At 41.5% G+C, this 20,343-nt stretch overlaps 16 non-coding genes across 16 annotated transcripts; all 16 read right to left on the bottom strand.

Annotated features, from left to right (window-relative positions):
• Nucleotides 1-550: 550 nt before the first annotated feature.
• Nucleotides 551-632, bottom strand: trnas-cga (transfer RNA serine (anticodon CGA)). Its single transcript has one exon. It is a non-coding gene; the product is annotated as a tRNA-Ser (tRNA).
• A 1,080-nt stretch (nucleotides 633-1,712) lies between these two features.
• trnas-uga (transfer RNA serine (anticodon UGA)) lies at nucleotides 1,713-1,794 on the bottom strand. Its single transcript has one exon. It is a non-coding gene; the product is annotated as a tRNA-Ser (tRNA).
• Nucleotides 1,795-2,698: 904 nt separating this feature from the next.
• trnas-cga (transfer RNA serine (anticodon CGA)) lies at nucleotides 2,699-2,780 on the bottom strand. The gene has a single exon. It is a non-coding gene; the product is annotated as a tRNA-Ser (tRNA).
• Nucleotides 2,781-4,810: 2,030 nt separating this feature from the next.
• trnas-cga (transfer RNA serine (anticodon CGA)) lies at nucleotides 4,811-4,892 on the bottom strand. The gene has a single exon. It is a non-coding gene; the product is annotated as a tRNA-Ser (tRNA).
• A 1,766-nt stretch (nucleotides 4,893-6,658) lies between these two features.
• trnas-cga (transfer RNA serine (anticodon CGA)) lies at nucleotides 6,659-6,740 on the bottom strand. The gene has a single exon. It is a non-coding gene; the product is annotated as a tRNA-Ser (tRNA).
• A 384-nt stretch (nucleotides 6,741-7,124) lies between these two features.
• Nucleotides 7,125-7,206, bottom strand: trnas-cga (transfer RNA serine (anticodon CGA)). The gene has a single exon. It is a non-coding gene; the product is annotated as a tRNA-Ser (tRNA).
• A 252-nt stretch (nucleotides 7,207-7,458) lies between these two features.
• On the bottom strand, nucleotides 7,459-7,540 carry trnas-uga (transfer RNA serine (anticodon UGA)). The gene has a single exon. It is a non-coding gene; the product is annotated as a tRNA-Ser (tRNA).
• A 2,092-nt stretch (nucleotides 7,541-9,632) lies between these two features.
• On the bottom strand, nucleotides 9,633-9,714 carry trnas-cga (transfer RNA serine (anticodon CGA)). The gene has a single exon. It is a non-coding gene; the product is annotated as a tRNA-Ser (tRNA).
• A 384-nt stretch (nucleotides 9,715-10,098) lies between these two features.
• On the bottom strand, nucleotides 10,099-10,180 carry trnas-cga (transfer RNA serine (anticodon CGA)). Its single transcript has one exon. It is a non-coding gene; the product is annotated as a tRNA-Ser (tRNA).
• A 252-nt stretch (nucleotides 10,181-10,432) lies between these two features.
• trnas-uga (transfer RNA serine (anticodon UGA)) lies at nucleotides 10,433-10,514 on the bottom strand. The gene has a single exon. It is a non-coding gene; the product is annotated as a tRNA-Ser (tRNA).
• Nucleotides 10,515-11,367: 853 nt separating this feature from the next.
• trnas-uga (transfer RNA serine (anticodon UGA)) lies at nucleotides 11,368-11,449 on the bottom strand. Its single transcript has one exon. It is a non-coding gene; the product is annotated as a tRNA-Ser (tRNA).
• Nucleotides 11,450-12,148: 699 nt separating this feature from the next.
• trnas-cga (transfer RNA serine (anticodon CGA)) lies at nucleotides 12,149-12,230 on the bottom strand. Its single transcript has one exon. It is a non-coding gene; the product is annotated as a tRNA-Ser (tRNA).
• A 1,297-nt stretch (nucleotides 12,231-13,527) lies between these two features.
• On the bottom strand, nucleotides 13,528-13,609 carry trnas-uga (transfer RNA serine (anticodon UGA)). The gene has a single exon. It is a non-coding gene; the product is annotated as a tRNA-Ser (tRNA).
• A 936-nt stretch (nucleotides 13,610-14,545) lies between these two features.
• Nucleotides 14,546-14,627, bottom strand: trnas-cga (transfer RNA serine (anticodon CGA)). The gene has a single exon. It is a non-coding gene; the product is annotated as a tRNA-Ser (tRNA).
• A 1,173-nt stretch (nucleotides 14,628-15,800) lies between these two features.
• trnas-cga (transfer RNA serine (anticodon CGA)) lies at nucleotides 15,801-15,882 on the bottom strand. Its single transcript has one exon. It is a non-coding gene; the product is annotated as a tRNA-Ser (tRNA).
• A 1,110-nt stretch (nucleotides 15,883-16,992) lies between these two features.
• Nucleotides 16,993-17,074, bottom strand: trnas-uga (transfer RNA serine (anticodon UGA)). The gene has a single exon. It is a non-coding gene; the product is annotated as a tRNA-Ser (tRNA).
• Nucleotides 17,075-20,343: the final 3,269 nt, after the last annotated feature.

Here is a 20,343-nt window from a genome sequence, read left to right as displayed (position 1 = left end):
GGGGAGACCCCAGTGAAATTCAGGTCCAACGTCTAAAGAATCGGCCATTGCAGCTGTTGGAACAGTTATAGGGATTGGGGATTTGGAAACAGACATCATTGGTGTAAAATGGTAAACTTGATGGCACGACATATTGATCTTATTGCGCCAAATCACGTATTAACCACTCGGCCATCACAACTTTCTCAATTAGCTCACACAAAGACAAAGACAAAAAGTATTCCGAGCACTTGAATGACTGGACAAGTCCATGTCTTAGATTCCTATCAAGTCATATGTTCAAAATACTGGTTTGTCATAGCGAGCAGATTTCAACCCTGCGCATTGGATTTCAAGTCCACTCTGCCATCAAAACTTACTCTGTTATCTTGCAGTCCTTAACAGCTCGACTATCTCACAACCAACAGGATCTGTTCTGAAGAGCCTATTCATTTTTGTCTTGGAAGATATATTCTGAGCACCTGAATCAAAGGACAAGTCCACGGATTAAGTCCACTATCCATATCAACTCCCAAATGACATGTTGCAAATAAAGACTTGTTTGTCAAAGCGCTGTGAGCAGGGTTCGAACCTGCGCGGGGAGACCCCATTGGATTTCGAATCCAACGCCTTAACCTCTCGGCCATCACAGCTTCTCCTGTTGGCTACTCTGCCTTAACCAGCCCGCTATCTCGTTCTGTCCATTTTACCTCTAAAATGACCATATTATCGCTATTGAAGAGCCTACTTTAAATGTTTGTCATGGAAGATAAATTCTGAGCACTTGAATCAAAGGACATGTCCAAGCATTATCCATATCAAGTCCCCAATGATCAGTAACAAATAAAGACTGGATTGTTCAAAACTGCACTGGGCGAACCCAATGGATTTTGAGGTCAACGATTTAACCAGTCTGCAATCACAGCTTGCTGAGTTAGCTCACACAAGGACAAAAGTATCCAAATGCCTAGTTGAAATATTTTTCAAGTCAAATAAGCTATTTTCTGAGCACTTCAATCGTTAGACGAGCCCATAAAGTAAGGACAATTTAAATTCAGAGGAGACAGATCCAATTACTAAAGGTCTACTTTATCATCACCCTGTAAAAACTGTACAGGGAGAACATATTGGATTTTGATTCCAATGCTTAAACCACTTGGCCATCGCAGCAGTAGGAATCTAAGGAAAGTGATGAGGAGAAAGCAGAAGTGGGCTATACGCTTCGAGCAAGGTAAGAACATGGGTGGGGAGACCCCATTGAAATGCAGGTCCAACGTCTAAAGACCTCGGCCATTGCAGCTGTTGGAATGCAAGTAAAGGGATTGGGATTTGGAAACAGACATCGTTGGTGCAAAATTGTCAACTTGATGGCACGACATATTGATCTAGTAACCTCGGTCCTTTCCAAAGCTGTGAAGGTTGGAAGTTTAATGTGCAAGTCAAAAAACTATGTGCAGAGAAAGTACAAGTGGACTATTCACTGAGAATAAGATTTTAAAAAGAGCAGGGAGACGCAATTGGGTTTCAAGTCTGAAGACTTAACCACTTGGCTCTCAGATTTTCCATCGCAAATCTAACACAAACAACAGTATCTGTACTGAAGAGCCTATTTGAACTGTTTGTCAAGGCAGATATATTCTGAGCACTTGAATCAAAGGACAAGTCCATGCATTAAGCACATTATCCATATCAAGTCACCAAGGATATGTAAAAAAATAAATGGTTTGTCATAGCACTGTGAGCAGGGTTCGAACCTGCGCGGGGAGACCCCATTGGATTTCAAGTCCAACGCCTTAACCACTCGGCCATCACAGCTTGTTATGTTAACTACCAGTCGTTTATCTCATTCTGTCAATTTTACTTCTGTAAAGACGAGACTGTCTACTGAAGAGCCTATTTGAACTGTTATTCAAGGAATACATATTCTGAGCACTTGAATCAAAGGACAAGTCTATGCATTAAGCACTTCATCAATATCAAGTCACCAATGCTATTTTACAAATAAAGACTGGTTTGTCAATGCGATGCAAGCAGTTCTAAAAACTGTACAGGGAGACAACACTGGAGTTCATTTGCAAAGCTTAAACCACTTGGCCATCGCAGCAGTAGGAATCTAAGGAAAGTGATGAGGAGAAAGCAGAAGTGGGCTATACGCTTCGAGCAAGGTAAGAACATGGGTGGGGAGACCCCAGTGAAATTCAGGTCCAACGTCTAAAGAATCGGCCATTGCAGCTGTTGGAACAGTTATAGGGATTGGGGATTTGGAAACAGACATCATTGGTGTAAAATGGTAAACTTGATGGCACGACATATTGATCTTATTGCGCCAAATCACGTATTAACCACTCGGCCATCACAACTTTCTCAATTAGCTCACACAAAGACAAAGACAAAAAGTATTCCGAGCACTTGAATCACTGGACAAGTCCATGTCTTAGATTCCTATCAAGTCATATGTTCAAAATACTGGTTTGTCATAGCGAGCAGATTTCAACCCTGCGCATTGGATTTCAAGTCCACTCTGCCATCAAAACTTACTCTGTTATCTTGCAGTCCGACTATCTCACAACCAACAGGATCTGTTCTGAAAAGCCTATTCATTTTTGTCTTGGAAGATATATTCTGAGCACCTGAATCAAAGGACAAGTCCACAGATTAAGGACATTATCCATATCAACTCCCAAATGACATGTTGCAAATAAAGACTTGTTTGTCAAAGCGCTGTGAGCAGGGTTCGAACCTGCGCGGGGAGACCCCATTGGATTTCGAATCCAACGCCTTAACCTCTCGGCCATCACAGCTTCTCCTGTTGGCTACTCTGCCTTAACCAGCCCGCTATCTCGTTCTGTCCATTTTACCTCTAAAATGACCATATTATCGCTATTGAAGAGCCTACTTTAAATGTTTGTCATGGAAGATAAATTCTGAGCACTTGAATCAAAGGACATGTCCAAGCATTATCCATATCAAGTCCCCAATGATCAGTAACAAATAAAGACTGGATTGTTCAAAACTGCACTGGGCGAACCCAATGGATTTCGAGGTCAACGATTTAACCAGTCTGCAATCACAGCTTGCTGAGTTAGCTCACACAAGGACAAAAGTATCCAAATGCCTAGTTGAAATATTTTTCAAGTCAAATAAGCTATTTTCTGAGCACTTCAATCGTTAGACGAGCCCATAAAGTAAGGACAATTTAAATTCAGAGGAGACAGATCCAATTACTAAAGGTCTACTTTATCATCACCCTGTAAAAACTGTACAGGGAGAACATATTGGATTTTGATTCCAATGCTTAAACCACTTGGCCATCGCAGCAGTAGGAATCTAAGGAAAGTGATGAGGAGAAAGCAGAAGTGGGCTATACGCTTCGAGCAAGGTAAGAACATGGGTGGGGAGACCCCATTGAAATGCAGGTCCAACGTCTAAAGACCTCGGCCATTGCAGCTGTTGGAATGCAAGTAAAGGGATTGGGATTTGGAAACAGACATCGTTGGTGCAAAATGGTCAACTTGATGGCACGACATATTGATCTAGTAACCTCGGTCCTTTCCAAAGCTGTGAAGGTTGGAAGTTTAATGTGCAAGTCAAAAAACTATGTGCAGAGAAAGTACAAGTGGACTATTCACTGAGAATAAGATTTTAAAAAGAGCAGGGAGACGCAATTGGGTTTCAAGTCTGAAGACTTAACCACTTGGCTCTCAGATTTTCCATTGCAAATCTAACACAAACAACAGTATCTGTACTGAAGAGCCTATTTGAACTGTTTGTCAAGGCAGACATATTCTGAGCACTTGAATCAAAGGACAAGTCCATGCATTAAGCACATTATCCATATCAAGTCACCAAGGATATGTAAAAAAATAAATGGTTTGTCATAGCGCTGTGAGCAGGGTTCGAACCTGCGCGGGGAGACCCCATTGGATTTCAAGTCCAACGCCTTTATCTCATTCTGTCAATTTTACTTCTGTAAAGACGAGACTGTCTACTGAGGAGCCTATTTGAACTGTTATTCAAGGAATACATATTCTGAGCACTTGAATCAAAGGACAAGTCTATGCATTAAGCATTTCATCAATATCAAGTCACCAATGCTATTTTACAAATAAAGACTGGTTTGTCAATGCGATGCAAGCAGTTTTAAAAACTGTACAGGGAGACAACACTGGAGTTCATTTGCAAAGCTTAAACCACTTGGCCATCGCAGCAATAGGAATCTAAGGAAAGTGATGAGGAGAAAGCAGAAGTGGGCTATACGCTTCGAGCAAGGTAAGAACATGGGTGGGGAGACCCCAGTGAAATTCAGGTCCAACGTCTAAAGAATCGGCCATTGCAGCTGTTGGAACAAGTAAAGGGATTGGGGATTTGAAAACAGACATCATTGGTGTAAAATGGTCAACTTGATGGCACGACATATTGATCTTATTGCGCCAAATCACGTAATAACCACTCGGCCATCACAACTTTCTCAATTAGCTCACACAAAGACAAAGACAAAAAGTATTCCGAGCACTTGAATCACTGGACAAGTCCATGTCTTAGATTCCTATCAAGTCATATGTTCAAAATACTGGTTTGTCATAGCGAGCAGATTTCAACCCTGCGCAGGAAGACAACATTGGATTTCAAGTCCACTCTGCCATCAAAACTTACTCTGTTATCTTGCAGTCCTTAACAGCTCGACTATCTCACAACCAACAGGATCTGTTCTGAAGAGCCTATTCATTTTTGTCTTGGAAGATATATTCTGAGCACCTGAATCAAAGTACAAGTCCACTATCCATATCAACTCCCAAATGACATGTTGCAAATAAAGACTTGCTTGTCAAAGCGCTGTGAGCAGGGTTCGAACCTGCGCGGGGAGACCCCATTGGATTTCGAATCCAACGCCTTAACCTCTCGGCCATCACAGCTTCTCCTGTTGGCTACTCTGCCTTAACCAGCCCGCTATCTCGTTCTGTCCATTTTACCTCTAAAATGACCATATTATCGCTATTGAAGAGCCTACTTTAAATGTTTGTCATGGAAGATAAATTCTGAGCACTTGAATCAAAGGACATGTCCAAGCATTATCCATATCAAGTCCCCAATGATCAGTAACAAATAAAGACTGGATTGTTCAAAACTGCACTGGGCGAACCCAATGGATTTCGAGGTCAACGATTTAACCAGTCTGCAATCACAGCTTGCTGAGTTAGCTCACACAAGGACAAAAGTATCCAAATGCCTAGTTGAAATATTTTTCAAGTCAAATAAGCTATTTTCTGAGCACTTCAATCGTTAGACGAGCCCATAAAGTAAGGACAATTTAAATTCAGAGGAGACAGATCCAATTACTAAAAGTCTACTTTATCATCACCCTGTAAAAACTGTACAGGGAGAACATATTGGATTTTGATTCCAATGCTTAAACCACTTGGCCATCGCAGCAGTAGGAATCTAAGGAAAGTGATGAGGAGAAAGCAGAAGTGGGCTATACGCTTCGAGCAAGGTAAGAAGATGGTGGTGGGGAGACCCCATTGAAATTCAGGTCCAACGTCTAAAGAACTCGGCCATTGCAGCTATTGGAATGCAAGTAAAGGGATTGAGATTTGGAAACAGACATCATTGGTGCAAAATGGTCAACTTGATGGCACGACATATTGATCTAGTAACCTCGGTCCTTTCCAAAGCTGTGAAGGTTGGAAGTTTAATGTGCAAGTCAAAAAACTATGTGCAGAGAAAGTACAAGTGGACTATTCACTGAGAATAAGATTTTAAAAAGAGCAGGGAGACGCAATTGGGTTTCAAGTCTGAGGACTTAACCACTTGGCTCTCAGATTTTCCATCGCAAATCTAACACAAACAACAGTATCTGTACTGAAGAGCCTATTTGAACTGTTTGTCAAGGCAGATATATTATGAGCACTTGAAACAAAGGACAAGTCCATGCATTAAGTTTATTATCCATATCAAGTCACCAAGGATATGTAAAAAAAATCAATGGTTTGTCATAGCGCTGTGAGCAGGGTTCGAACCTGCGCGGGGAGACCCCATTAAGGAAAGTGATGAGGAGAAAGCAGAAGTGGGCTATACGCTTCGAGCAAGGTAAGAACATGGGTGGGGAGACCCCATTGAAATTCAGGTCCAACGTCTAAAGAATCGGCCATTTCAGCTGTTGGAACAAGTAAAGGGATTGGGATTTGGAAACAGACATCATTGGTGTAAAATGGTAAACTTGATGGCACGACATATTGATCTTATTGCGCCAAATCACGTATTAACCATTCGGCCATCACAACTTTCTCAATTAGCTCACACAAAGACAAAAGTATTCTGAGCACTTGAATCACTGGACAAGTCCATGTCTTAAAGAGATTATCCATATCAAGTCACCAAGGATATGTTCAAAATACTGGTTTGTCATAGCACTGCGAGCAGATTTCAACCCTGCGCAGGAAGACAACATTGGATTTCAAGTCCACTCTGCCATCAAAACTTACTCTGTTATCTTGCAGTCATTAACAGCTCGACTATCTCACAACCAACAGGATCTGTTCTGAAGAGCCTATTTGAACTCCTTTTTGTCTTGGAAGATATATTCTGAGCACCTGAATCAAAGGACAAGTCCACAGATTAAGGACATTATCCATATCAACTCCCCAATGACATGTTGCAAATAAAGACTGGTTTGTCAATACGCTATGAGCAGGGTTCGAACCTGCGCGGGGAGACCCCATCGGATTTCGAATCCAACGCCTTAACCTCTCGGCCATCACAGCTTTCTCAATTAGCTCACACAAAGACAAAAGTATTCTGAGCACTTGAATCACTGGACAAGTCCATGTCTTAAAGAGATTATCCATATCAAGTCACCAAGGATATGTTCAAAATACTGGTTTGTCATAGCACTGCGAGCAGATTTCAACCCTGCGCAGGAAGACAACATTGGATTTCAAGTCCACTCTGCCATCAAAACTTACTCTGTTATCTTGCAGTCGTTAACAGCTCGACTATCTCACAACCAACAGGATCTGTTCTGAAGAGCCTACTCCTTGGAAGATATATTCTGAGCACCTGAATCAAAGGACAAGTCCACGGATTAAGGACATTATCCATATCAACTCCCCAATGACATGTTGCAAATAAAGACTGGTTTGTCAATGCGCTATGAGCAGGGTTCGAACCTGCGCGGGGAGACCCCATCGGATTTCGAATCCAACACCTTAACCTCTCGGCCATCACAGCTTCTCCTGTTAGCTGCGATGCCTTAACCAGTCCGCTATCTCGTTCTGTCCATTTTACCTCTAAAATGACCATATTATCGCTATTGAAGAGCCTACTTTAAATGTTTGTCATGGAAGATAAATTCTGAGCACTTGAATCAAAGGACATGTCCAAGCATTATCCATATCAAGTCCAAGGACAAGTCCATGCATTAAGCACATTATCCATATCAAGTCACCAAGGATATGTAAAAAAATAAATGGTTTGTCATAGCGCTGTGAGCAGGGTTCGAACCTGCGCAGGGAGACCCCATTGGATTTCAAGTCCAACGCCTTAACCACTCGGCCATCACAGCTTGCTCTATTAACTACCAGGCCTTAACCAGTCGTTTATCTCATTCTGTCAATTTTACTTCTGTAAAGACGAGACTGTCTACTGAAGAGCCTATTTGAACTGTTATTCAAGGAATACATATTCTGAGCACTTGAATCAAAGGACAAGTCTATGCATAAAGCATTTCATCAATATCAAGTCACCAATGCTATTTTACAAATAAAGACTGGTTTGTCAATGCGATGCAAGCAGTTTTAAAAACTGTACAGGGAGACAACACTGGAGTTCATTTGCAAAGTTTAAACCACTTGGCCATCGCAGCAGTAGGAATCTAAGGAAAGTGATGAGGAGAAAGCAGAAGTGGGCTATACGCTTCGAGCAAGGTAAGAACATGGGTGGGGAGACCCCATTGAAATTCAGGTCCAACGTCTAAAGAACTCGACCATTGCAGCTGTTGGAATGCAAGTAAAGGGATTGAGATTTGGAAACAGACATCATTGGTGCAAAATGGTCAACTTGATGGCCCGACATATTGATCTTAAGTAACCTCGTGAACCTCGTAAGCTGTGAAGGTTGGAAGTCAAAAAACTATGTGCAGAGAAAGTACAAGTGGACTATTCACTGAGAATAAGATTTTAAAAAGAGCAGGGAGACGCAATTGGGTTTCAAGTCTGAAGACTTAACCACTTGGCTCTCAGATTTTCCATCGCAAATCTAACACAAACAACAGTATCTGTACTGAAGAGCCTATTTGAACTGTTTGTCAAGGCAGATATATTCTGAGCACTTGAATCAAAGGACAAGTCCATGCATTAAGCACATTATCCATATCAAGACACCAAGGATATGTAAAAAAAATAAATGGTTTGTCATAGCGCTGTGAGCAGGGTTCGAACCTGCGCGGGGAGACCCCATTGGATTTGAAGTCCAACGCCTTAACCACTCGGCCATCACAGCTTGCTATGCTAACTACCAGTCGTTTATCTCATTCTGTCAATTTTACTTCTGCAAAGACGAGACTGTCTACTGAAGAGCCTATTTGAACTGTTATTCAAGGAATACATATTCTGAGCACTTGAATCAAAGTAACCTCGGTCCTTTCCAAAGCTGTGAAGGTTGGAAGTTTAATGTGCAAGTCAAAAAACTATGTGCAGAGAAAGTACAAGTGGACTATTCACTGAGAATAAGATTTTAAAAAGAGCAGGGAGACGCAATTGGGTTTCAAGTCTGAGGACTTAACCACTTGGCTCTCAGATTTTCCATCGCAAATCTAACACAAACAACAGTATCTGTACTGAAGAGCCTATTTGAACTGTTTGTCAAGGCAGATATATTATGAGCACTTGAAACAAAGGACAAGTCCATGCATTAAGTTTATTATCCATATCAAGTCACCAAGGATATGTAAAAAAAATCAATGGTTTGTCATAGCGCTGTGAGCAGGGTTCGAACCTGCGCGGGGAGACCCCATTAAGGAAAGTGATGAGGAGAAAGCAGAAGTGGGCTATACGCTTCGAGCAAGGTAAGAACATGGGTGGGGAGACCCCATTGAAATTCAGGTCCAACGTCTAAAGAATCGGCCATTTCAGCTGTTGGAACAAGTAAAGGGATTGGGATTTGGAAACAGACATCATTGGTGTAAAATGGTAAACTTGATGGCACGACATATTGATCTTATTGCGCCAAATCACGTATTAACCATTCGGCCATCACAACTTTCTCAATTAGCTCACACAAAGACAAAAGTATTCTGAGCACTTGAATCACTGGACAAGTCCATGTCTTAAAGAGATTATCCATATCAAGTCACCAAGGATATGTTCAAAATACTGGTTTGTCATAGCACTGCGAGCAGATTTCAACCCTGCGCAGGAAGACAACATTGGATTTCAAGTCCACTCTGCCATCAAAACTTACTCTGTTATCTTGCAGTCATTAACAGCTCGACTATCTCACAACCAACAGGATCTGTTCTGAAGAGCCTATTTGAACTCCTTTTTGTCTTGGAAGATATATTCTGAGCACCTGAATCAAAGGACAAGTCCACAGATTAAGGACATTATCCATATCAACTCCCCAATGACATGTTGCAAATAAAGACTGGTTTGTCAATACGCTATGAGCAGGGTTCGAACCTGCGCGGGGAGACCCCATCGGATTTCGAATCCAACACCTTAACCTCTCGGCCATCACAGCTTTCTCAATTAGCTCACACAAAGACAAAAGTATTCTGAGCACTTGAATCACTGGACAAGTCCATGTCTTAAAGAGATTATCCATATCAAGTCACCAAGGATATGTTCAAAATACTGGTTTGTCATAGCACTGCGAGCAGATTTCAACCCTGCGCAGGAAGACAACATTGGATTTCAAGTCCACTCTGCCATCAAAACTTACTCTGTTATCTTGCAGTCATTAACAGCTCGACTATCTCACAACCAACAGGATCTGTTCTGAAGAGCCTACTCCTTGGAAGATATATTCTGAGCACCTGAATCAAAGGACAAGTCCACGGATTAAGGACATTATCCATATCAACTCCCCAATGACATGTTGCAAATAAAGACTGGTTTGTCAATGCGCTATGAGCAGGGTTCGAACCTGCGCGGGGAGACCCCATCGGATTTCGAATCCAACACCTTAACCTCTCGGCCATCACAGCTTCTCCTGTTAGCTGCGATGCCTTAACCAGTCCGCTATCTCGTTCTGTCCATTTTACCTCTAAAATGACCATATTATCGCTATTGAAGAGCCTACTTTAAATGTTTGTCATGGAAGATAAATTCTGAGCACTTGAATCAAAGGACATGTCCAAGCATTATCCATATCAAGTCCAAGGACAAGTCCATGCATTAAGCACATTATCCATATCAAGTCACCAAGGATATGTAAAAAAATAAATGGTTTGTCATAGCGCTGTGAGCAGGGTTCGAACCTGCGCAGGGAGACCCCATTGGATTTCAAGTCCAACGCCTTAACCACTCGGCCATCACAGCTTGCTCTATTAACTACCAGGCCTTAACCAGTCGTTTATCTCATTCTGTCAATTTTACTTCTGTAAAGACGAGACTGTCTACTGAAGAGCCTATTTGAACTGTTATTCAAGGAATACATATTCTGAGCACTTGAATCAAAGGACAAGTCTATGCATAAAGCATTTCATCAATATCAAGTCACCAATGCTATTTTACAAATAAAGACTGGTTTGTCAATGCGATGCAAGCAGTTTTAAAAACTGTACAGGGAGACAACACTGGAGTTCATTTGCAAAGTTTAAACCACTTGGCCATCGCAGCAGTAGGAATCTAAGGAAAGTGATGAGGAGAAAGCAGAAGTGGGCTATACGCTTCGAGCAAGGTAAGAACATGGGTGGGGAGACCCCATTGAAATTCAGGTCCAACGTCTAAAGAACTCGACCATTGCAGCTGTTGGAATGCAAGTAAAGGGATTGAGATTTGGAAACAGACATCATTGGTGCAAAATGGTCAACTTGATGGCCCGACATATTGATCTTAAGTAACCTCGTGAACCTCGTAAGCTGTGAAGGTTGGAAGTCAAAAAACTATGTGCAGAGAAAGTACAAGTGGACTATTCACTGAGAATAAGATTTTAAAAAGAGCAGGGAGACGCAATTGGGTTTCAAGTCTGAAGACTTAACCACTTGGCTCTCAGATTTTCCATCGCAAATCTAACACAAACAACAGTATCTGTACTGAAGAGCCTATTTGAACTGTTTGTCAAGGCAGATATATTCTGAGCACTTGAATCAAAGGACAAGTCCATGCATTAAGCACATTATCCATATCAAGTCACCAAGGATATGTAAAAAAAATAAATGGTTTGTCATAGCGCTGTGAGCAGGGTTCGAACCTGCGCGGGGAGACCCCATTGGATTTCAAGTCCAACGCCTTAACCACTCGGCCATCACAGCTTGCTATGCTAACTACCAGTCGTTTATCTCATTCTGTCAATTTTACTTCTGCAAAGACGAGACTGTCTACTGAAGAGCCTATTTGAACTGTTATTCAAGGAATACATATTCTGAGCACTTGAATCAAAGGACAAGTCTATGCATTAAGCACTTCATCAATATCAAGTCACCAAAGCTATTTTACAAATAAAGACTGGTTTGTCAATGCGATGCAAGCAGTTCTAAAAACTGTACAGGGAGACAACACTGGAGTTCATTTGCAAAGCTTAAACCACTTGGCCATCGCAGCAGTAGGAATCTAAGGAAAGTGATGAGGAGAAAGCAGAAGTGGGCTATACGCTTCGAGCAAGGTAAGAACATGGGTGGGGAGACCCCATTGAAATTCAGGTCCAACGTCTAAAGAATCGGCCATTGCAGCTGTTGGAACAAGTAAAGGGATTGAGATTTGGAAACAGACATCATTGGTGTAAAATGGTAAACTTGATGGCACGACATATTGATCTTATTGCGCCAAATCACGTATTAACCATTCGGCCATCACAACTTTCTCAATTAGCTCACACAAAGACAAAAGTATTCCTTTTTGTCTTGGAAGATATATTCTGAGCACCTGAATCAAAGGACAAGTCCACGGATTAAGGACATTATCCATATCAACTCCCCAATGACATGTTGCAAATAAAGACTGGTTTGTCAATGCGCTATGAGCAGGGTTCGAACCTGCGCGGGGAGACCCCATCGGATTTCGAATCCAACGCCTTAACCTCTCGGCCATCACAGCTTTCTCAACTAGCTCACAAAAAGACAAAAGTATTCTGAGTACTTGAATCACTGGACAAGTCCATGTCTTAAAGAGATTATCCATATCAAGTCACCAAGGATATGTTCAAAATACTGGTTTGTCATAGCACTGCGAGCAGATTTCAACCCTGCGCAGGAAGACAACATTGGATTTCAAGTCTACTCTGCCATCAAAACTTACTCTGTTATCTTGCAGTCCTTAACAGCTCGACTATCTCACAACCAACAGGATCTGTTCTGAAGAGCGTATTTGAACTCCTTTTTGTCTTGGAAGATATATTCTGAGCACCTGAATCAAAGGACAAGTCCACAGATTAAGGACATTATCCATATCAACTCCCCAATGATCAGTAACAATTAAAGACTGGATTGTCAAAGCGCTGCGCGCAGGGTTCAAAACTGCACTGGGCGAACCCAATGGATTTCGAGGTCAACGATTTAACCACTCTGCAATCACAGCTTGCTGAGTTAGCTCACACAAGGACAAAAGTATCCAAATGCCTAGTTGAAATATTTTTCAAGTATAATAAGCTATTTTCTGAGCACTTCAATCGTTAGACGAGCCCATAAAGTAAGGACAATTTAAATTCAGAGGAGACAGATCCATTTACTAAAGGTCTACTTTATCATCACCCTGTAAAAACTGTCCAGGGAGAACATATTGGATTTTGATTCCAATGCTTAAACCACTTGGCCATCGCAGCAGTAGGAATCTAAGGAAAGTGATGAGGAGAAAGCAGAAGTGGGCTATACGCTTCGAGCAAGGTAAGAACATGGGTGGGGAGACCCCATTGAAATTCAGGTCCAACGTCTAAAGAACTCGGCCATTGCAGCTGTTGGAATGCAAGTAAAGGGATTGGGATTTGGAAACAGACATCATTGGTGTAAAGTGGTCAACTTGATGGCACGACATAATGATCTTATTGCGCCAAGTAACCTCGGTCCTTTCCAAAGCTGTGAAGGTTGGAAGTTTAATGTGCAAGTCAAAAAACTATGTGCAGAGAAAGTACAAGTGAACTATTCACTGAGAATAAGATTTTAAAAAGAGCAGGGAGACGCAATTGGGTTTCAAGTCTGAGGACTTAACCACTTGGCTCTCAGATTTTCCATCGCAAATCTAACACAAACAGCAGTATCTGTACTGAAGAGCCTATTTGAACTGCTTGTAAAGGCAGATATATTCTGAGCACTTGAATCAAAGGACAAGTCCATGCATTAAGCACATTATCCATATCAAGTCACCAAGGATATGTAAAAAAAGAAATGGTTTGTCATAGCGCTGTGAGCAGGATTCAAACCTGCGCGGGGAGACCCCATTGGATTTCAAGTCCAACGCCTTAACCACTCGGCCATCACAGCTTGCTATATTAACTGTCAGGCCTTAACCAGTCGTTTATCTCATTCTGTCAATTTTACTTCTGTAAAGACGAGACTGTCTACTGAAGAGCCTATTTGAACTGTTATTCAAGGAATACATGTTCTGAGCACTTGAATCAAAGGACAAGTCTATGCATTAAGCACTTCATCAATATCAAGTCACCAATGCTATTTTACAAATAAAGACTGGTTTGTCAATGCGATGCAAGCAGTTTTAAAAACTGTACAGGGAGACAACACTGGAGTTCATTTGCAAAGTTTAAACCACTTGGCCATCGCAGCAGTAGGAATCTAAGGAAAGTGATGAGGAGAAAGCAGAAGTGGGCTATACGCTTCGAGCAAGGTAAGAACATGGGTGGGGAGACCCCATTGAAATTCAGGTCCAACGTCTAAAGAATCGGCCATTGCAGCTGTTGGAACAAGTAAAGGGATTGGGATTTGGAAACAGACATCATTGGTGTAAAATGGAAAACTTGATGGCCCGACGTATTGATCTTATTACGCCAAATCACGTATTAACCACTCACACTTTCTCAATTAGCTCACACAAAGACAAAAGTATTCTGAGCACTTGAATCACTGGACAAGTCCATGTCTTAAAGAGATTATCCATATCAAGTCACCAAGGATATGTTCAAAATACTGGTTTGTCATAGCACTGCGAGCAGATTTCAACCCTGCGCAGGAAGACAACATTGGATTTCAAGTCCACTCTGCCATCAAAACTTACTCTGTTATCTTAACAGCTCGACATCCTCACAACCAACAGGATCAGTTCTGAAGAGCCTATTTGAACTCCTTTTTGTCTTGGAAGATATATTCTGAGCACCTGAATCAAAGGACAAGTCCACGGATTAAGGACATTATCCATATCAACTCCCCAATGACATGTTGCAAATAAAGACTGGTTTTTCAATGCGCTATGAGCAGGGTTCGAACCTGCGCGGGGAGACCCCATTGGATTTCGAATCCAACGCCTTAACCTCTCGGCCATCACAGCTTCTCCTGTTAGCTGTGATGCCTTAACCAGTCCGCTATCTCGTTCTGTCCATTTTACCTCTAAAATGACCATATTATCGCTATTGAAGAGCCTACTTTAAATGTTTGTCATGGAAGATAAATTCTGAACACTTGAATCAAAGGACATGTCCAAGCATTATCCATATCAAGTCCCCAATGATCAGTAACAAATAAAGACTGGATTGTCAAAGCGCTGCGCGCAGGGTTCAAAACTGCACTGGGCGAACCCAATGGATTTCGAGGTCAACGATTTAACCACTCTGCAATCACAGCTTGCTGAGTTAGCTCACACAAGGACAAAAGTATCCAAATGCCTAGTTGAAATATTATTCAAGTATAATAAGCTATTTTCTGAGCACTTCAATCGTTAGACGAGCCCATAAAGTAAGGACAATTTAAATTCAGAGGAGACAGATCCATTTACTAAAGGTCTACTTTATCATCACCCTGTAAAAACTGTCCAAGGAGAACATATTGGATTTTGATTCCAATGCTTAAACCACTTGGCCATCGCAGCAGTAGGAATCTAAGGAAAGTGATGAGGAGAAAGCAGAAGTGGGCTATACGCTTCGAGCAAGGTAAGAACATGGGTGGGGAGACCCCATTGAAATTCAGGTCCAACGTCTAAAGAATCGGCCATTGCAGCTGTTGGAACAAGTAAAGGGATTGGGATTTGGAAACAGACATCATTGGTGTAAAATGGAAAACTTGATGGCCCGACGTATTGATCTTATTACGCCAAATCACGTATTAACCACTCACACTTTCTCAATTAGCTCACACAAAGACAAAAGTATTCTGAGCACTTGAATCACTGGACAAGTCCATGTCTTAAAGAGATTATCCATATCAAGTCACCAAGGATATGTTCAAAATACTGGTTTGTCATAGCACTGCGAGCAGATTTCAACCCTGCGCAGGAAGACAACATTGGATTTCAAGTCCACTCTGCCATCAAAACTTACTCTGTTATCTTAACAGCTCGACATCCTCACAACCAACAGGATCAGTTCTGAAGAGCCTATTTGAACTCCTTTTTGTCTTGGAAGATATATTCTGAGCACCTGAATCAAAGGACAAGTCCACGGATTAAGGACATTATCCATATCAACTCCCCAATGACATGTTGCAAATAAAGACTGGTTTTTCAATGCGCTATGAGCAGGGTTCGAACCTGCGCGGGGAGACCCCATTGGATTTCGAATCCAACGCCTTAACCTCTCGGCCATCACAGCTTCTCCTGTTAGCTGTGATGCCTTAACCAGTCCGCTATCTCGTTCTGTCCATTTTACCTCTAAAATGACCATATTATCGCTATTGAAGAGCCTACTTTAAATGTTTGTCATGGAAGATAAATTCTGAACACTTGAATCAAAGGACATGTCCAAGCATTATCCATATCAAGTCCCCAATGATCAGTAACAAATAAAGACTGGATTGTCAAAGCGCTGCGCGCAGGGTTCAAAACTGCACTGGGCGAACCCAATGGATTTCGAGGTCAACGATTTAACCACTCTGCAATCACAGCTTGCTGAGTTAGCTCACACAAGGACAAAAGTATCCAAATGCCTAGTTGAAATATTATTCAAGTATAATAAGCTATTTTCTGAGCACTTCAATCGTTAGACGAGCCCATAAAGTAAGGACAATTTAAATTCAGAGGAGACAGATCCATTTACTAAAGGTCTACTTTATCATCACCCTGTAAAAACTGTCCAAGGAGAACATATTGGATTTTGATTCCAATGCTTAAACCACTTGGCCATCGCAGCAGTAGGAATCTAAGGAAAGTGATGAGGAGAAAGCAGAAGTGGGCTATACGCTTCGAGCAAGGTAAGAACATGGGTGGGGAGACCCCATTGAAATTCAGGTCCAACGTCTAAAGAACTCGGCCATTGCAGCTGTTGGAATGCAAGTAAAGGGATTGAGATTTGGAAACAGACATCATTGGTGCAAAATGGTCAACTTGATGGCACGACATATTGATCTTATTGCGCCAAGTAACCTCGGTCCTTTCCAAAGCTGTGAAGGTTGGAAGTTTAATGTGCAAGTCAAAAAACTATGTGCAGAGAAAGTACAAGTGGACTATTCACTGAGAATAAGATTTTAAAAAGAGCAGGGAGACGCAATTGGGTTTCAAGTCTGAGGACTTAACCACTTGGCTCTCAGATTTTCCATCGCAAATCTAACACAAACAACAGTATCTGTACTGAAGAGCCTATTTGAACTGTTTGTCAAGGCAGATATATTCTGAGCACTTGAATCACTGGACAAGTCCATGCATTAAGCACATTATCCTTATCAAGTCACCAAGGATATGTAAAAAAAGAAATGGTTTGTCATAGCGCTGTGAGCAGGGTTCAAACCTGCGCGGGGAGACCCCATTGGATTTCAAGTCCAACACCTTAACCGCTCGGCCATCGCAGCTTGCTATGTTAACTACCAGGCATTAACCAGCCGTTTATCTCATTCTGTCAATTTTACTTCTGTAAAGACGAGACTGTCTACTGAAGAGCCTATTTGAACTGTTTCTCAAGGAATATATATTCTGAGCACTTGAATCAAAGGACAAGTCCATGCATTAAGCACATTATCCATATCAAGTCACCAAGGATATGTTAAAAATAAAAAATGGTTTGTCATAGAATGGCTTACTGAATAGCTCAGTGACTTTCAACGTGGTACCGTCACAGGATGTCACCTTTCCAACAATTCATTTCGTCAAATTTCTGCCCTGCTGTCAACCGTATGTCCTGTTATTGTGAAGTGGAAACATCTAGGAGCAACAACGCCTCAGCTGCGATGTGGTAGGCAACACAAGCTCACAGAATGTGACCGCCAAGTGCTGAAGCGCGTAGTGCATAAAAATTGTCTGTAACACTCACTACCGAGTTCCAAACTGCCTCTGAAAGCAATTTCAGGACAATAACTGTTTGTTGGGAGCTTCATGAAATGGGTTTCCATGGCCGAGCAGCTGCACACAAGCTTAAGATCACCATACACAATACCAAGCATCGGCTGGTGTGGTGTAAAGCTCACTGCCATTGGACTCTGGAGCCATGGAAATTAATTATCTGGAGTGATGAATCACGCTTTACCATCTGGCAGTCCAACGGACGAATCTGGGTTTGGCGGATGCCAGGATAACTCTACTTGCCTGAATGCATAGTGTCATTTGAAAAGTTTGGTGGAGGAGGAATAATGATCTGTTTTTCATGGATCGGGCCCCTTAGTTCCAGTGAAGATAAATCTTAACACTGCAGCATAAAATTACATTCTAGATATTCAGTTATTGCAGCTTGTTTGGTAAATATTTCACACGGCTGTGTTGGCTGAATGGTTCATGTGTTGGACTTGAATCACTGAAAATTTGGAAACTTGACGGCATCACATGTTGAGCCTATCACTACAAAATCTATAAATTCTATACAAAGCTGTGAAGGTTGGCCGGATTAAACTTCCAGTCAAAAAACAAGGTGTGGAGAAGTGCTCAAAACTAATGCACTACTGCACAGAATTCCTGCAATTTTTCAGACATTGACAGTGACTTTATATCTACAATTTTTTGGATCACAATGGGGCACTTTTTCGGGTTTGAACTCTGTGTGAACTCAATGTGACCTTATCACAATCTCAGTGCCTTCACAACAGACCCCCTGGAACACACCTAGTGTCTTCCCGCATCCTATGCTTCTTACCCTTTGGCAGATAGATCTGTACCTTGGAGAGTAAAAAACATTGCTACTGAAATGAAAACCAACTGCTCCCCCAGAATTACAACCATCTTCCACCACCTAGGGGAGTCTCGCCTCAAGCTTCCTGAACTCCTGCAGAGACAAAGTGGCTGCATCTGGACACAAGCACCTTGGCTAACTCATCAAACCCTGCAAACTAGACAACTCAAATGTCAGCATGTCCGGCCAAGGATTGAGGTTAGGCCTGTCAGCAACCATTCATCTCCCCCTCAATCCCACCTCCTAAATAGCAACCCCAGTCACACAGTCGAAAACAGAATGGTATTATGTTCAGTAAATACTATTACAAGACTAAATACATTTTTATTCTGTGCGAGTTATTATTTTGTTTACCTTTTTTTGTATTATGAATCATCAGTTTAATGGTTTATGGTTTTTGTTGTTGTAATTGTCATAACACACCAACATATCCCCAGTTCCTGTTGTATTAAATGCCATAATCCTAACTTTAATTAAATAATCATGACTTAACATATCAGAGGTACAGTATTTCTTTACTTAAACTCAGCCTCCCCTAACCGGAGAATGTACTGAACTCACACTATGGATGTGCAAAGTACAAGGTAAGCAGCTTTTAAAAAAGAATAATAATTTCAAAGTGCTAGGGATACAGTTTTGCACAGTTTTATGATGGATGTTTTTAATGTTTCACTGATGATAAGAGGCAAAGGGAAATCATGTCTTAGTCTTCACAGGAACCCAAGCAATTATTTCTGCAATATGATGATAGCCGGTATGATGGGCAGGGTGTGAAATGAAATCATTAGAAGCCATAGTCCCCACTGTGCACTCAAAGATTTGCTGGAGACAGACAAGTCACAATTATTCCACTCCAACCTCTGTCGCAACTCTTGTTAAAACATGTTAATACTTCTATTCATTAAATGCAATACTGAAGTAGTGGTTGAACTGGTGTCGTGGGATTACTATTCTGCCCTACCAAGCAAAAAGACAGTAACTGCTCGTAGCGTGGAACTGAGAAAAAAATGGCTTTTATTTACCTTGGTTTCACAGTAACTTTATACAGTTACTGCTAACATGACCCACATTTTCTCCAAATCACAATACGATAGAGGCAGGATACTTGTCCACATGATTTAGCATGTATTTAATGTAGCAAAAATGACATGAACTAATTTTCGACCAAATGAGGAGTTACTGCCTTTTTGCTTGGTAGGACAGTATTGCTGTGCTAGTTGTGTGATAATACTAGTGATTGTAGTAGTAGGTAAAACTACGTAGCGTGGTAATAATGATGAAAAATATTGGAAGAGTATCTGTGTAGTAAATTGACCTCATCCACAGGAGAAAATCTGTGAAGTAAAGACAGAGATAATAAACTCTTCCTATGCACACGTTCAACTCAAAGTGCAGCAATCCCCAAAGTAGCTTCACTTTTAAAATCAGTCGGAGCAACAGTCTTAAATTCGTAACTGGGTCATTGTGAGTTTTTGTTTTGTGGGCACTTCATCACTCTGTGGGGAGCGTGACAATGATGACCATAGGGCCTGCGTCACATGATTTACAAGGATGATAGCGGTGCATGTGATAATACTAATAATACCGTTTTATTGGACATTTAAGTAGGTCAACCTGAACAGAGTTATTCCGTGTCAGACAAAGGGAGGCCTTCAGAGAGCACAAACAAACACACTCATCCATCAAACCCATACACCCTGAAGTTGAGCCGCTGTCTTCCGCTGTGGAGATATAATTTAGGTGCGGAAATGGCTATTGACTTGGCATGAATGCATTTTCATCCAATTCAACTTTTCACTGTCAGTGTGAAGGTGCCGTTGTCAGATCTTAACTTGACCACTCTTTTGTTGCGTAGAATTTTCCTGATGCATCAAGAAATTCAAATGAGCCTTGTGATTTGCCAAAAATGTGCCCGTTTTCTTTCTCTCCGTTCGGGGGCAATTAAGTCATTGGGATCAGGGC

This window comes from Oncorhynchus mykiss, chromosome 28 (assembly GCF_057628025.1).
Source record: "Oncorhynchus mykiss isolate SJ-2025 chromosome 28, ASM5762802v1, whole genome shotgun sequence".
Lineage (NCBI taxonomy): Eukaryota > Metazoa > Chordata > Actinopteri > Salmoniformes > Salmonidae > Oncorhynchus > Oncorhynchus mykiss.
Note: the sequence above shows the minus strand (reverse complement) of the source record. Positions and strands in the feature narration are given on the sequence as shown.